Raw genomic sequence first — 17,872 nt, forward strand, 5'->3', positions numbered from 1 at the left:
TAAATAAATGTATTTTACACATATCAACAAAAATAAACATATATCACAACATTAGGGTACAGCATACATTAATACCATTATACATTATTTTGATCACTTAAACCATTGAGATTGTTAATAAGGTGCCAAAAGTCATTTTATATTTCACTACTATTGGAAGACTACTTGAGCATTTTTTTCCTTTTTCCCATTAAATTAAACATTTGAATAATGTTTTTACAAGAGCTAAAAACTAAACCTGTTACGGGCTATTAGACAAGACAAGGATGTAATAATGTCATGATTTTTTTCTAATTTGGACACACATGCTACCCCTACCCAATTGTCACTGTTATGGTAATACAGTAGTAACAGTACTTAAAGGTAAGTCAATGGCCCAAGGCAGAGATGTTGTGGGTTCGAATCCTGGTCACTGTCACTTCTTTTTATCAGTACATTTTATGCACTGTACCGGCTCACCCCTTACTTTGCTGGATACGTTCCACGCACAGGTTCATAGCCTATGTGGACGGAAAAATGCAAGGTTAAAGAGGCTGCCAACCTCTTGAATTTTTTTTTTTTAATTATCCCTTCCAATGAAATTTGGAGATAAAAAATGCATTCTTGTAAATGACGAACCAATTTTTTGTGACAAGTTATATGGTTGGAGGCATGTGCATAATGTGACTTTTATGGGTTACAAACTTGTCTCAATCGTAACAATCAGTTAAGTAGGAAGGGAGAAAATCCTTAGGGATGTAACAGAGACACTTAACAATTGTATTAAGTACAAGCAACATTGTATGTTCTGACTTCTTGTAGTAGGCTTCTTGTTTGTAGCCAGTGACACTATAAATAACTATGGTAGGCCTATACCTGCCATGATCTTAAAACATATGATCATCAAAATATGATAACAATTACACTATGATATAATTAATTAGGTACCTGTCATGATCTTCAAACATATGATCAACAAAATATGATAATAACTACATTACGGATCAAATATTTTTGAAGGATAGAACTGAATTTTCAGTAGCTTCACCAATTATTATCTAGAGCAAATACAAATGTATATGCTTAAAATAAAACATTTAGCACCATATTCTAGGCCTAAGTAGACTATTTTCAAAAGAACCGAGAGATTCCTTATGTTTTCCATTGGAAATACAATCAAATATCAAAATGATAAAATAATTTCTTCTTAGAAGAACAAATTTAAACTACTTAAAACAATGTATCCTCTTATAAAATAATTGTAAAGGTTAAATATAAAACAAACGCAAATAATATGCCTAAAGGATGTACAAAAATCATGAGTATTTTCCATCTAGCTTATTTTTAAAGTAGGTTAATCTGCTGAATGAAGAAATGCTATTGGTTATTGTGCTAAAAGTGATCCAAAGTTGTGAGTTTGATGTCAAAGTTGGTTAGGTATATTTCATTTGGTAAAATTAACGTTGTTTTAAGGTTGTCTCAGCAGCTAAGTCAGATGCACTAAAGCAACAATAAAATATGTCTTTTAATCCAAAGAAAGGGTCTACTGAAAAATTGGTACTTTCGTGTTATAGGGAGGCCACCCTTGCACACTGCGGCGGTTATGTTAGGTTGGGTTATCAAATATGTTTGTAGGACTTTTCTCGTTTCGTTATGAATCGAACGATACAGATGAGTCACACTTTTGCCCGCCAAATCCCCTCCAAGAAGGCCAAAGTCAGGTCCTTGACCGGAGCGCCCACATCACCTGTCACCGCCTGTATCAGTGTCTTGAGTGATAACTCATCTGGTATCGTTTGATTCATAACGAAACGAGGAAAGTCCTTCTAACAAATTTATGATAAAGATAACCCAACCTAACATAACCGCCACAGCACGCTGTATACCTACTTGGCGGAGTACATGTGGCAGCGACGCATTCAACTCAATCCTTGCCGACATCGCTGCCTTCTGGGAGGCAGATGTCGCATCACTGAACTATTATACAGGAAGCCAAATTGTAATGTAGGCCTACCTACTGTAGCAGTTTAGCTGCTTGTAATTATTTAGGTCTATAAGTTAGAAGCAGGAAGTTACGTAAAGCTTTTGACTGTGAGAAAGCATTTTAAAATATCCTATTTTTATTACAGGGAATCAAAATTACTTAAGTTTAACACAGCACAATGCAAATGAAACTTCAAATAATTAACTTAGGCTACTGTTTTGAGCATTGTTCGATTGTTGTGTTTATCAAGGGATATTTTGTTTGTTAGGTACAATTTAGCATAGCTTTTATGGTCTTTAAATGTTGTAAACTACTAACCACATTAAATTCAAATCCAACATTAGCCTAGAGCTCAAGAATTTGAAATAGGCCTATAAAACTCTTAAGTTAAGCCATCCAACTTGATTGCAAGGGGTCTGGTGGATACATATAGTTCACATCTGGACTTTTCTTGCATGTAAATCTGTCTATAAAGTCTTTTAAATTGAAGACATTGCCAAACTTACTTATTAGGCCGGAATCGTTGCTAGCTTTCATAGATGTGTAATGAGGGAGGTTGTGAATATCCTCACAGCTTCTTATAGGAGGATAAGGAGGAGGTGGCATTTTCCATGACGAATCTTCATTCTTCATATCTCTTCGGTCAGAGGAGAAGTATTTTAAGAAGCTTTCAGCTGGTACAACTCGGTACAACCTGTGGCAGAGCGGATTCAGAAAGTCGTCTGATTTGAAAGTCTCTTTACTGTATTCACTAAACTGTGATGGAAACGAAAGTTGTGTGTCCAAATCATAGACCCATGATTTGATTCCATTGTAATACACCATTATAACATGATAATCCCACACGACTAGCCCGTTTTCATGTTTGCTTGAGGATTGCCTCCATAATGGTATGTATTTATTTTCATTTGAAATAAACACAACGAAGCAATTAGGTAAATTTTCTGGGGTGGTCTCTTGAATTTTTTTCACAAGCATCCAGATATTCTCCTCACAGTAATGAGATGTGTAAATGCACTCTTCTTTACTTGGCATACCACCAGGCACATCTTTTGATGCTTGTTTCTGCAGATTGCTTGCCGCCATAATTAAGTTTTAATTTAACATTATCTAATGAATAATGTCTGTGTGGTATTAGTTATTTTGAACACACTAGAAATACAGTATTAGCTGAGTCCATTTATCTTCATCTTTGAAGAACAAAATACTGTAAACAACTGTAATGTTGATTAGGTCTTAGCATTGTACAAAACACTTTGTAGGGGTCATTGCCAAAGCTGGTCCAAGAATCTCGATGCAAAGGTTACAAACCATAATCACTTATTTTAAACTAATACACTAAAAAAATTCACAAAATAAACATAAAAACTAATTAGAAGGGTTGATATTCTAAGTTGACATACACAACACAAAACTAGAGGACAAAACGTAAACCTGTTGTCTGTTGCTGTTCTCGATTTTGACGTCTAGTAGTCGTCTAGTCTAATTTTAGGATAAACATTCATAGAGAAAGAAGTAACAATATATAACAGAACTTGCGTGCAGGAAGCATTGATTATGTACACTAGAAGATGTTTCATCAATGTGGGAAATTAAATGTAAGTAAATCCTAGTTACAATATAAATTAATATGTAAATTGACTTACACTGCACTATACCTGCTCATAATCCTCGTACAAAATAACAACAATTAAGTTGACTCACGAAATGGGCAAAATTATAATTGAATAAATTTATTTATTTATTTATTCATGGCAATGCACCATTTGTCATTAATGAGAGTAGGTACACAATTTGCGATAAGTTTGAAAACAATAAGCATGCATATTAAATACCCCCGCCGCAGCAAACATGCCGACTAAGCGAATTTCCATTTGTCTGAATTGATTTTCAGTTAAATATGTTTTAATAACATTAGGTTTAACGAGTACCTAGGTTTGCTGCTACAAGGAAACTAATAAAGTGTGTTTTTGAGTAAAATATTGATAGCTTAGTACAAAATAAATACATTTGCCAAGTTTGATCAAAATATATCCATAAACAAGCAAACTACAACATTTGACAATATTCTCCATAAGAATAACATGGGAATTTTAAATTTACAATTTTTTTTAATTTTTTTCCGTTACTAATAATCGAACAAAAATACTTTTATATAATAAATTATTTGTTTTTTAAGCTCTTTAAAAAGTTCTAAAGAGAAATTGGGAAATTTTGTGTTTTGAGGGTCAAAAGTGAGAAACCCCAATTTTTACCCCATAAAACCCCCCTGTAAAGCCCTGTTCCCATGGTCCGATCGTGCTGGTTCGCGAACTCATTAAAATTTATCCACCAAATTTCATCAAAATCGGACAAAAATTACTCAAGTTATCGCGTTCACGGACGTATATATATATATATATATAAATTTGAACGAATGGTGTTTTTGGCCTCTGGGGACATCAAAATGAAAAAGTAAATCGGTCCCGGGTCTAGGTGTTACCGTGCCACCTACGGTAATAGCTACTTCCCTATAGGGAAATTCGCTAAAACAGAAAATTATGAATAACAATTATTATAAGACAACAAATTATAAATGAAATTATACAGTAACATAGTAAATTAACAGGTTTATAACAGACTATTTCCTTCTGTTATCAACTGTTATCGGGTATTTACTTCTGTTTTAACAACCTTCCCTCAAGCACAATTAAACACCAAGGCCCCAGACCCCCCCCCCCCAGACGCTCGTTCGTTATGTATATTGCATCCCCCTGTTCCAAATCTTGCGGGCGCTCATGTTCTTCGTCCTGCGTACTTTGTCCAGAACTGCTAATACTGATTGTCTTATTTCAGCCTACTACGGGTTGATATATCCTTTTCTTTCATATGCTCTGCCGATTTGGGGTGCTGAAAATCAAAGAACACTTTTCTTGTTTAGGCTTCAGAAGAACACAGTAAGAACCATTTTCTCCCTCCCACGTCGCCATTCTTGTAAGGAGGTTTGGAATTTAACCTTTCCCTCCATCTGCATCCTTGAGACTCTGTCATTTGTCTGGCAAAACCTTTCCAAAAGTTGTATGTCGACTCTCATTCCCTGCATTTATCCCTTGCACTCCGCAATCAACTGTAAAATTCCTAAACAATCCACTTCCATTTATAAACGAGTATACTACCTGTATGTTTCATCTATGATACCCACCAACAGTCACCACCCAAGGAGATTTTAAGCTGTGTGTGTGCAAGGCCCCAATAGAAAAACTTTTCTAAAAACTTTTTTCTAGTGGGGCCTTGGTGTGTGACAAGATAGAAGTTCTAAAAATATATTAGGCCTAAGCATAACCATAGGTATAACTTTGAAGTACATCATGGTGGAAGGAGAAGTACATTGTAAGTAGGCCTACTCGACCTAATAAATTCATTTGATTCCTTTGAATGCCGAACTTATTTAAACAAGGCTTAAGGTACGGTTTAGCATAGATTAAACATACTCCTCAAGGGAGGAGTATGTTTAATCTATAGTTTTAGCATTGAAATTAAGTAAACTGTAGTTTAAAAAATACTATACACACCACTATGAACTAAAAGGTTCCATGGTAATCATTTAAACTAGTCATTGCCATGCGTTTGAGAGAAGAAAAAAATCAAAACGTCAAATCACGAACACCCACACTTCACACGTAGACAGACATAGACAGACAGACACAAACAAACGTCAAAGAAAAGGAAATCGCTATCTGTGTAGAGGCGAAAAAGGTCGGCTCTTCACTTCTAGTTTTGCATTAAATTGTATTATTTTTTTATACGAGATAACGTCTCTGCCTCTGCCAGTTTAGTATCACAGACTAAGGTGAGGGTAATTTGTGTACTTTGCATGTTTAAACTCAAGTTGTTGTTGACTGTTGCCTCAAACTAGGTAGTCCTAGCCTAGTTGATTGTTGATTGCCGGCTTCACAGTCCTATGAAAATATTTCAAATTCGAATCCTATAAAACTGTATTATTGGGTTTTACGTCCTACCGTCCTAAAAGTAGCCTAGTTTATAAATATCAAAACACATAATGGTAACCAACCAGTTTCATGGATGGAGAGTCTTAGGGAAGAGGAGTAGGGTAAACAAGATAAGATGAAATGCAGGTTTGGTAAAATAATACACTTAATAACTTTGCACAGTGACGTTAATGTTTTTAGAAAATATGGCTTTAGTTTTGTGTTTGTTATAGAAAGCTACCGGTAGGTATCTTACTAGGTTCTTATTTTTTCCTCTTTATCCACGCCATTGTCAGTATTTATTTTGTGTAGCCATGTAGCAGGGTTGCCACCCGTTCCGATTCTGCCGGGACAGTCCCGATTTTGGTTCCTTATGACTGTGTTTAAGCCTACGTAAATCCAGGAGGGATGGGGCAATGTCCCGATTTTTTCCTGACCTAAGGTGACAACCCTGCCGTGTAGCCCTAAGGGAGCGGTCCAAACCTTGGTCCTGTCACTAGCCTATTTACTTTTCTACTGTCCACTTTTTTTTATTAGTGGATGAGTTTGCGAACCAGCATAATCAGACTATGGCAACGGGGTTTTATGGGGTAAAAAAAGGGTTTTCCCATTTATGACCCTAAAAACAAAAAAATTCACAATTTCTTTCCAAATAATTTTGTAGAGCTTAAAAAAAACAAATAAATTAGTATTGAAGCGTTATTGTGCGCCTTATGGTTACGGAGAAAATTCCAAAAAATTGTAAATTTAAAATTCCCATGTTATTCTTATGGAGAATAAGTCAACTGTTGTAGTTTGCTTGTTTATGAACATATTTCATCGAATATGGAAAATACATTCATTTCTCACTAAGCTATTAACATTTTACAACAAAAAATACTTTTTTACCCTCCCTGTTGCAGCAAGCCCAAGTAGCCTACTCGTTAAAACTAATTCTATTTAATTTGGGGAATAAAATAATGTGATATTTTTAAGGAGACATTTTACTGTAAATCCAATTAGGCAAACGGATATTTGCTTCATCTGCAGATTTACTGCAGCGAGGGTATTTTATAATATTCCTAGTTCAAAATCGGTTTAAGAAATAATACAAGTTGTATATCTCGACAAAAACTATATAAAAACTTAACTTGGGTAATGACTCCCTTATTTTAAGCTTAATTCATGGCTAATTCTATTCACAGAGTGTACTTTCTGTTTTAACTCTCAGTTGATTTTGTTTCAGAATGATAACCGACATACAGCTGTCTGTCTTTGCAAACATCTTGGGTGTTTCTTTATTCCTGTTGGTCGTCTTATATCACTACATTGCAGCCAACTATTCTAAGTCATCTTCTTGAATCGGCACACTATGCAAAAAACAGGTACAGCTTTTAAACTAACAAATTAAAACAAAAGTTACTTAAGTACAATTAGGTCAAGTCCGATAGACAGTTCTGAATTCAAAATTCAAATATATATATATATTTACAGCCTATAAAAATTATTAGTTTTCAAATATTTGTGGATCCATTTTTAACATAGTTTAACAATAATAAAAATATGTTATGTGTATGTTTTCAAACACATTAAAAAAGTTTTATTTCAAATCATGATTGTCAAATAGAATATTGACTTACTGTATACTGTTTTAGAGATTTTTGCTCAACGTTTCCTACAGTTATTTTCCATTAACTTTTACTGATCATCTCCAAACCAGCTAGATAGATAAAAACAAAGTGCCAAAAAATATGTAAAAATGTACAATCTTAATCCATAGCAAACATTTAAAATGTTATACCGTACCAGCATACCTATTGCTTATAAGTTTTAAATTTCCTCCAAAATTTACCATTTTGGGACAGTCAAATTTAAGTTACTATGATAAAGTCAAGAGATAGTCTTGGGTTATTATCATTCCCTTAGGCCTAATCCCTACTGTATTTTTTTATTAAGTATGAGGGATAGACTTTCTTACTTGTTTACCTTGAGAATAAACCTTTTTACCTTATGAATAAAAACATTATTAAATAAACTGTTACCTGTTCAATATCCTTTGATTCTGTTATGGCGACCGGTTCCGTGAAGACGGTCACATCATCAGGTCAATCCTCGTAGAAAGATTCGTTAAGTACACTAGTTCTTACCGACAGAAACCATTGCAAACCAGCCGGCTCGACTTAAGCATGCACACATCGCGATGGTATCTACCTGTAAATACTTTGTAAATGTAATGTGTTTTGTGTTCGGTAAACACAAACGGTGTACGGTGTACTTAACGAATCATTTACGAGGATTGACCTGATGATGTGACCGTCGTCACGAAACCGGTCATCATAACAGAATCAGAGGATATTGAACATGAAATAGTTTTTTATTTAATTAACTTATTAACTTAATTAATTAATAATCTTCAATAGCCAGTAGTAGGAAAATGAACTCTGGATAAAACATGTCTTTACTTTTTTTTTGTTACAATTTTTGCTGTCTTTTGATAATTTTTTGTTACATCCAGTTGTTAATTTCTTGCAACTGTAATTCACCAAAAAACTAAAATCCCTACATTCATCGTCTAATTTTTTTTTTAGATATAGGCCCCACAAAGTTGAGCAGCAGTCTTTGAGGTGTACTTTTTTACATTGTAACAACTATTTATTCTCTAGCTTTGTAAAACATGTGTTATATACCACAGAGTTAATTTGATCCGATCCAGAACTCTTTACTGAGCCAAAAAACCTTGTGTTTTAATTTGCTATCTACAACAGAATACAGGAGCGCTGATGTCACTGTGGCTTCTTTAAAAGTTGACGTTTCACTTGTATAAATGATCAGCTCATAGCAATGGTAGTGACATTAGTTATCTCTCCAACTAAAGGTCCAATTCCTATCCTGCGACTGTTGAGCCGCGCGTTTAGAGCTGTACGGCTCGAGACACTTGTCTTAATTCCTATGCCACGACTAGTGACTAGTGCAATTGCACTCTTGATTGCCACAGTTGGCAGCGAAAATATTACTTGGAGAAGAGGAGGAAAAGAAAATATTAATGTGAATGTGAATGGTAAAAAACAACAAACAACCTAATCCATTGTTCATGGTACAAAGGGTAAAAAGGTACTTTGGTAAAAAGGGATTTAAGAGTATTTTCTCATTCAGAGACTTCTTCTTCAAGTATTGGGGATTCTTGGGGTTGAAAACGAATGGGTGGTGACAAACCAGTTCCATCATCTATGAAGATGCACACCACAAACTCCGTATGTTAAACTATAAATTTGTTACAGCCGCGCGGCTGTAGACGCTCGATAGGAATCGGGTGCATTTACTTTGCATTAAAGCAGTCATTTATTTCAGCTGCGCGGCTCTAGGAATTGGACCTTAACAGCCCTCACATCAGGCCTAGCCTATCAGCCAGTGATAGCCGACAGCCGTGCGTTGATTCTGCTGTAGAGTCTAGCAGATTCATACGCAACTTTTAATTGGTTGAGTGGGAGTTCTGAGTTCGGTCTTCATTCTGTTGTAGCATAACAATAAAGATTTTTCTTAAACAGAACATATACTTTCTTGCAGAAATAAGCAACGCATTGATGGAATGACACTAAGAATAACTTGTAATATTATTTAAGGTTTAACAAGGTTTTTTTGTTTTCAGTGCCTCGTCATGAGAAGGTCCAGCACTCGAAGGTGGTGATAAAGACAAGTTTGTTTAAGTTAAGATTGTTCTTTTGTAAAAAATCATAAAATGAAAATTAAATCATTTAATTAATAAACTATTCTTTTACTTGTTTTCATCTAAGAAATCCTGATCTAGTTTTTTTTTTTTTTTTTTCTGAGCAGTCACTGTGCAATCTACAGTATAAGGAAAATTTAAACAGTTTGTACACTGTGCAGATAATTTTGTCTATAGCTATATTTTTAAAAGCAAAATATGTTCTATTCTTTTTTTTGCTCTTAACCTTTTGTTGGCCAAAGTAGCTAGGGGTAGTTAATACCCCCCTCTTTCCCCCCTATGAAAAACATGTTGTTAACTTAAAAAGTCTAGTTCAAAGAGTACTGTGATGAAATCAATTACTGGTTGTGACCCAATTACTGTACAAGGCTGCAATTCAATATAGTGGTGTATACAGTGGCAGATTTAGGGAAGCTGAAGGGGCTGCAGCCCAGGACAGCAAATTTTAGAAGTATGTTGTTATTTTTTGTTTGAAATTTCAAAAATATTAGCTTGAATAAAAAATAAACTTCAAAGCTAGGAAAGTTTAGGATTGAAAATTAAATAGAAAAGTAACTACTTAACCAGATGTACTATAATGATCAAACTTTTCCAACCAAGCTTTCATCGATCCCCGAAACTGTTTTGTTTAACATGTTTATGATGTCACTAGTGATCAGGTGTTTGAGGTGAAGTTTTGAGGCTAGGAAACGACATAAACAGTGTCAGCTGTCATGAAACTTCAGGGGGGGGGATATGTCCCCCCCCCCCGAAATCTATTTATCAAATCCAATGTATTATATGTTTGTTTGTCATTTATGGGCTCCGCAACCGCTCGCATAAAGGATTTTTTTAAATTTATGACAACAGCTAATTTTCAACCAAAAGGTGAGTGAGCGTAGCGAACGAACTTCAACCCAGAGGCGAGTTAGCGTAGCGAACGAGCTAACCTTAAGGCAAGCTCCAACCTAAAGGTGAGTAAGCGTAGCAACTCCTGCTTCAACCAGGACGTGATTGAGGCATGCGAAAGAGCTCATCTTGAAAATGAACGAGCATTGATATAAAACCACATTAGGACAGGACGTCTGTCGGGCCAGCTAGTTTTATTATCTAACAAAAGAGGTAACTCTACTAGCAGTTTGTGTATTCGCCACTGACAAATGTAGCGCTAGCAGTTTGCTTTGTCACCGCTAGTTATCCACTGGAGTTTATATATTTATCAATAATTTATAACATAAATACAATTAGCTTAGAGCTCAAATACGTATATAAACATATGTTTTTAGGCATTAAATTCCAAATTATTTTACTAGGGAGGACCCCCGCACCCACCTTTTCTTTGGGTATACATACCATAACCCCCTGACGCCGGTGGTCTTCGCAAAAAACAATATATCTTTTTTGTTTATAGGCGGGTAAAAAAGGGCAGACACCACGTACAATAGATATAGATATAAAAAAATCCAATTAGAAATAATTTTGAGAGTTACACTGAGATATTGAGATTTTGATATTTTCCATTGATTTTGTAATGGAACTTTATATTGCATGTGCAGACAGATATGATGCAGAAAAAAAATTTTAATCAGAAAATAATATTGCAAATACTAATTTTTGTCTAATTCAACTCCCTAATGTGTGTTGTTAAAAAAACAATTTAAATACTAACAGCTGCTTCATAAAAAGTAGTGAAAAATTATCCATATACCCATAATGTAAACTAATTTGGGGAGGGAACTTAAAAGGTCATTGGGGTGGAGCCCCAAGGAATTGATTTAGTTTTCCAAATTTTGACCTTCTAAACACAAAATTTCCCAATTTCTCTCTAGATAATTTTAAAGAGGTTAAAAAACAAATAATTTAGTTATATTTAGTTAAGTTTTTTTCTAAAGTTAATGGTTAGGAGAGAATTAAAACAATTGCAAATTTAAAATTCCCATGTTACTCTTATGGAGAATATTGTAAGCTTGTTTATGGAAATATTTTGATAAAACTTGGCAAATTTATTCATTTTATACTACCGACTAATATTGTATAAAAAAAACACACTTTATTGCCTTCCCTGTAGCAGCAACCCTATGCACGTTATGCATTGCTTTCCTGATAATTAGACCAATTCGTTGATACCAAGGCAAAAATGTGGTTCAGATTCCACTATAAACTGTAGGTCCCTTAGTTGCCATTAGCTGTATGGGGTATTAATTAACAGCTGTGTCTAAGGAATATGTCTGCCTAAAGTCACTAACAAGGCTACAAGATCGCGTCATTCTTCTCCATTACTCCATTCATACTTGGCTCAAAATACCTACCATTGTATGGTCGCCATTTCGATTTCAAAGAAAAAGTATTAAGCCAAACCTTATGTTATTTAAATAGATTTAATTTAAAATCAATTCAGGCAAATGGAAATTCGCCTAGTCTGCAGGTTTGCTGCGGCGGGTGTATTTAATTACATCTTAGTAAGTAGCATATTTTTATCTCAACTACTCTGACTCTGAGCTGAGTATATAAAATACTCTAGTGGGAGCAGAAGATCCGGAAGATCGAAACAGCTAGCGCTTCTGCGGCGATGAGAGGTAACTCTACTAGCAGTTTGTGTATTCGCCACTGACAAATGTAGCGCTAGCAGTTTGCTTTGTCACCGCTAGTTATCCACTGGAGTTTATATATTTATCAATAATTTAAGTGTATACAAATAAAAACGAAATTGTCTTGAGTTAAAAGATAATATAATAAGCAATACATTGAAAATGTTGCAAACATTTTTCATATTAAATAGTGAGATTTAACAAAGACACCTTTATGTCCGTTGGTTCTCGGAGTGATTTTTGGGCCCCAAGTACATGACTTCCAAACTTCAGCGCTTAATTGTTATCATATAAAATTCAAATAAGCAGACATTGTTTGAAAAGCCGAGAGTTGATGTTCTTACCAGACATCGATGATTGGCTTATAAGATCATAAAAGCATCTTTTATCAGTCACTGAGTAACTCACGGTAACTCATAGTTTACAGACAACTAGTGGTTTGTAGGGAAGTCCATAAAAAGCTTAGTATTGTAAAAAAAATGATAGGCTATTTCCATACATACTAGGCTACTAGGCTATATTACTTTAAGCTTTTTTGATAGAGCAACAGACAGTACCTGTTTAAAATCTCCAAACAATACCTACTGTTTTTCCGCCTATTGGTAACTTGTCATTTTACTTAATTAACAAATATATTTCCTGTACGACCCTATTTCCTCTTTATTCCCAGGTTATTTTCTAAGAGTAGCCGTTTAAATTCCACTTCATACTAAATATTGATTAAACACTACAATAAATCTCAAATTGCAATAAATTTACAATAAAATCTCATATGTTATTAATTTACAAAGAAAGTGTGGAATAAATCTTGATCATATGTTTTGAAATAAAAACAAATCAGAAGTTTTCCAACTAATCTTGAATCGTTTAATTATTTACTCAATGTGGTTATTTCATGTTAAAGGTTAAAAATACACAACTTTGAAAAGTTTTACTGTAAAATAATTTATTTCAACTTTCCAAGACGTAACTAAAAGTCTGAATTATTATAGGTAACGTTATTCCTGTTTTATAGTATCTTTGACTATTAATACAACAACTAGTCAATGACAGTATGCAGAATTGACTGGCAAATGAGTAATCCAAATAAATGTTATTGCTTACTGGCTTAATGAAAAATCAAGATCAGCTGTATTGAAGTAAACAAAAATCAGTAGTTAATGGCTTCTAATGCTATTCTTATAGCACATTAACTAGAATTTCTATTCTATTTAGGCCCTCTTCCGTATCCCATATTCTGCTGCGAATGGTTACGGAGAAAATTCCAAAATATTGTAAATTTAAAATTCCCATTTTATTCCTATGGAGAATAAGTCAACTGTTGTAGTTTGCTTGTTTATAAACATATTTTGATCGAATTTGAAAAATACATTCATTTCTTACTAAACTATTAACAGTTTACAAAAAAACTCCCTGTTGCAGCAAACCTAAGTACTCGTTAAACTAATGCTATTTAAATCCTACTAATATTATAAATGAGAAAGTTTGGATGTATGGATATATGTATGTTTGTGACAAGTAAACGCGAAAAATACTGGTCGGATTGGGCTGAAATTTGGTATGATGATAGCTCACACTCCCGATTGACATATAGGCAAATTCTTTTTCAAAAATCCTTTCGGGCTCCGCCCCAGTGGCTCTGTAGTTCCAACTAAAAGCCAGCTGTTTCAACTAAAAGAGTTGTTTCTATGATAAGCAAAAGCAATAAAAAGCTATAAGATTTACCAACAGGGTGCAGCACTATTTTTTTTTATTATTTATGAAAACAGCTAATTTGAACTAAGCAGCAACAAAAACTGTGATACGCAATGAGAACTGTCAAAGTAGGACTGTTTACAGTTAAGTATGTTTATGTTTTTAATTTCATGAATAATTTGTGATATTTTGTGAATTTTTAATAATCTATCTTTCTCTATTGTGTAGGTGAAGTGGTAGAACATTATGGCTATGGTAGATGTGTAATACTATTGCATACCGTAAATTTGAGAAAGCAAATTTTCTCAAACCGTGTCTTCTCACATTGCAAACGCAAAGATCGTATAACTGCAATACGCATTTCATACTTATATTCCAACCCGGTACATAGGACGGGTACTCTGCTATTAGTAGGGAATAAATGTGATATTTTTTAAGGAGGAATTTTAGTGTAAATCCAATCAACATAGTGGAAATTCGCTTAGTTTGCAGCATTGAATGGTTTGCAGGTTTGAAGACTGAAACATCTAGCGCTTTTGCGGCGATGAGAGGTAACTATGCACTAGTAGTTTTTGTATTTGCCGCTGACGAATTCAGCGCTAGCAGTTTGCTTTGTCACCGCTAGTTATCCACTGGAGTTTATATATTTATCAATAATTTAAGTGTATACAAATAAAAACGAAATTGTCTTGAGTTAAAAGATAATATAATAAGCAATACATTGAAAATGTTGCAAACATTTTTCATATTAAATAGTGAAATTTAACAAAAACGCCTTTATGTCCGTTGGTTCTCGGAGTGATTTTCGGGCCCCTAGTACAAGACTACCAAACTTCAGTGCTATTATGTTTTCATATAAAATTCAAATAAGCAGACATTGTTTGAAAAGCCGAGAGTCGATGTTCTTACCAGACATCGATGATTGGCTTATAAGATCATGAATCATGTATCTTTCAAGGGCCGGGGATAGTAGCTAGTACTACTACTAGTACTAATACTAATACTAGCTACTATCCCAGGCCCTGGTATCTTTTATCAGTCACTTATAGTCTGATTTTGTAAATTACAGATAACTATTGTAGCATAGATAAAAGGATTATGTCTACTTCTTTTAATCTATGCTTGTAGGGACATAAGTCCCTAAAAAGCTCAATAATGTAAAACAAATTCTAATATTTAAACGATATTACCATACATGCTAGTACTTTAGTGCCGGAGTTATATAGATAATAGGACCTGTTTGATGAGTTGATATATAATATTGTTTGACAAGCCGAGAATCGCCTTTCCTACCAGAGATCGATGATTGGCTTATATCAACTAGTATTTATTAACATTAATATCATAGTTTGTAACTTATAGACAATAATGATATCATCATAATCTATTTATCTCAATGAATATCACAGCTCACAATAGCCTTCAAGCGCAAGCCCAGTTCAAAGCTACCCTTACGAGTTGAAATTCAATGTTATCTTTAATACCTCTTGTTATTGTGTTGTTCGTTACTTAGCTATTATTATTAGGTATTTATTCTTGGCTTTTACCATATATTAGGCTACTTGATCATAATAAGCTACTTATGGTATCTAATTATACCAAAATTAACTAACTATATTATTTAAGAAGCTGAGAGTCGTGCCTCTTCCTTGAGACCGATGATTGGCTTATAATTTAAATTTATAAATAATCAGTATTTGTTTTAGCATTTATTACACGTCCGATTCCCGATTTCTTTAATAATAGATAACTCACAATTAAAATCAGGGCAGCCCTTTGGCCGTTCTTTCCAACGAGCACATGCCCAAATCATTCTCCCTTCCCCGCCCCCGGTAGATAGTCTAATGTCTAATGAATTATTTTTTTACATTCTTTCGCGGGGACTTGTAATCAATTCAGGAAATGCAATTCTTTTAGTCCAAAATTATTGTATTCTTCCACATATTTGTATATTGGAGAATGTTTTGAGAGAATTATTAAAAAAAGATGAAACAGTGAGAATTTTCGTTTAATACAGACGTTTCCAAGAAGAGAGAAATTAATGAAATGTAAAAATAAACAAAACATATAAATTTATTGGGAGAACTTAAAAACTTCATCGAATTCGAGAGATTTTGGCAAGAATTTAACTACAACCAATACGAGTTTAAAAACTCAAAACGTAATAAGAGGGAAGGCAAAATGTGTCTTCACCTCTGAAATTGTCTTAAATCCTAGCAATTAAAACCTCATGATATTTTTGTAGCATTACTGGATGAATGCAATTTTATGTGTAAGAATTTGGAATAACAAGTTAATCGAGAGTTAACTACGCATTTCAATAGGGTTCAAAACTTGTTTGCAAGGCAACAATCCGAATCTTACCTGTTTCAAAGCTGAGTACTAAGTTCGTCATACTTTGTTAAATAACTTATTTATTTTTTACGATTAAAAAAGTACCTATTCGATTCAGCAAAAATAGGTATTGACCATGGAGGTAGACAAATGAACTACAAATTTACATCTGGAGGGGTTAATATGTGTAACATAATTCACATAATGTTAGACTACTGTTTACTGACATATAATAGGTTAGGTTAGACTCACACATTTCTTAACAGTATTTACACTGTAATATTTTGATGATGTATGTTGTTTAGTTTTAAAGGTATTAAAAATAGCTGGGTTTCTTTCAGTAACTTTTAATATTTATATAATTTTATCTATGTGCAAGTGTGTAAGATTTAAAAACTTCAATTATTTAGGGCTTGATTTAATAACGCCAATAGGAATTCCAACCAATCAATGAAATGTAATTAAAAAGTCAACAATATAAATTACATGCACTTATAACATATACTCCTTAGTACAGTATTGGCTCCTCCACCATAAAGGAACCAGAATTAAATAAGTTGTAGTTTAAAAACTACAAAACGTAAAATAATAAATAACTTAAAATAATAAAGTTTATATTACATGACATATGACATTTTTGTATAGTGGTAAATAAGTAAATAAATATAACCTTTTTTATTCCAAAAGAATATAATTTTAATTAAACTTTATTAAGTTTTACTTCCCAACGATTATAATTTCATAAAAATATAATATGTATTATTTCAAAAGATGCACAATCATTTTGTGGTTTTAATACTCTTTTCAGAAATCCAGAAAATCAGAGTAAAATTCTCTGACTCAAGAACGAAATGACTACACCGATATCATGGTAATGTACTTCCCGATGATAAAACAGATTGGGGGTTCGTATCTATCAGCATTCAATAGCAAGGGCGGATTGATTTAAACATATTACAAACTACCCTAACAGCTTTATTCAAGATGAATGCTAGTAAATACAAACTGAGGATATTTAAAATGAAATTATTGCATTAATTAAAAGCTACAGAAAATATCTACGCGCTAACGCGCTCTTGATAACAGACGGGACTAGTTTCCGCGCGGACTACCTGTTACGCGCGGAGTGTTTGTATCCCTCCGCTGACGCTCGACGCGACTAGAGTCTAAACCTTCGCTAAATCATCACGATGTTGTCCCCTGGCACTGCGGAGTGGGGGAAGCAAAGCATTCTATTGGCTGAGGGAACACCATTACCGCAACGATACGGTTTGTGGCCACCGGCCTCGGTGGTCTAATGGATAACGTGCCGAACTGAGAATCTGAGGGTACCAGGTTCGATTACTCTCGGTAGCACTAACTTTTTGTCTAAGATTTTTGCATTACCAGCAAGTTTGGTTAGGTTATGACAGTTTAATTTGTTAATTGAAACATTATAAAATTCAATTTGAGCTATTATAATTTTAGAACTATTTTTTTTCTATTAGTAAACCTTGTTCGATTTTTCATTATCAGCAAGTTTGGTTGGTTTGGTTAGGTTATGACAGTTTAATTTCATAATTAATAAATTCTAAAATTGAATTCAAGGCATTTATAATTTTATTTTATGAACAGAACTATTTTTTCGATTAGTAAACCTTCA

This window comes from Macrosteles quadrilineatus, unplaced genomic scaffold (genome assembly GCF_028750875.1).
Source record: "Macrosteles quadrilineatus isolate MER2022 unplaced genomic scaffold, UCM_ALF_1.0 Scaffold_6__1_contigs__length_79288215, whole genome shotgun sequence".
Classification (NCBI taxonomy): Eukaryota; Metazoa; Arthropoda; class Insecta; order Hemiptera; family Cicadellidae; genus Macrosteles; species Macrosteles quadrilineatus.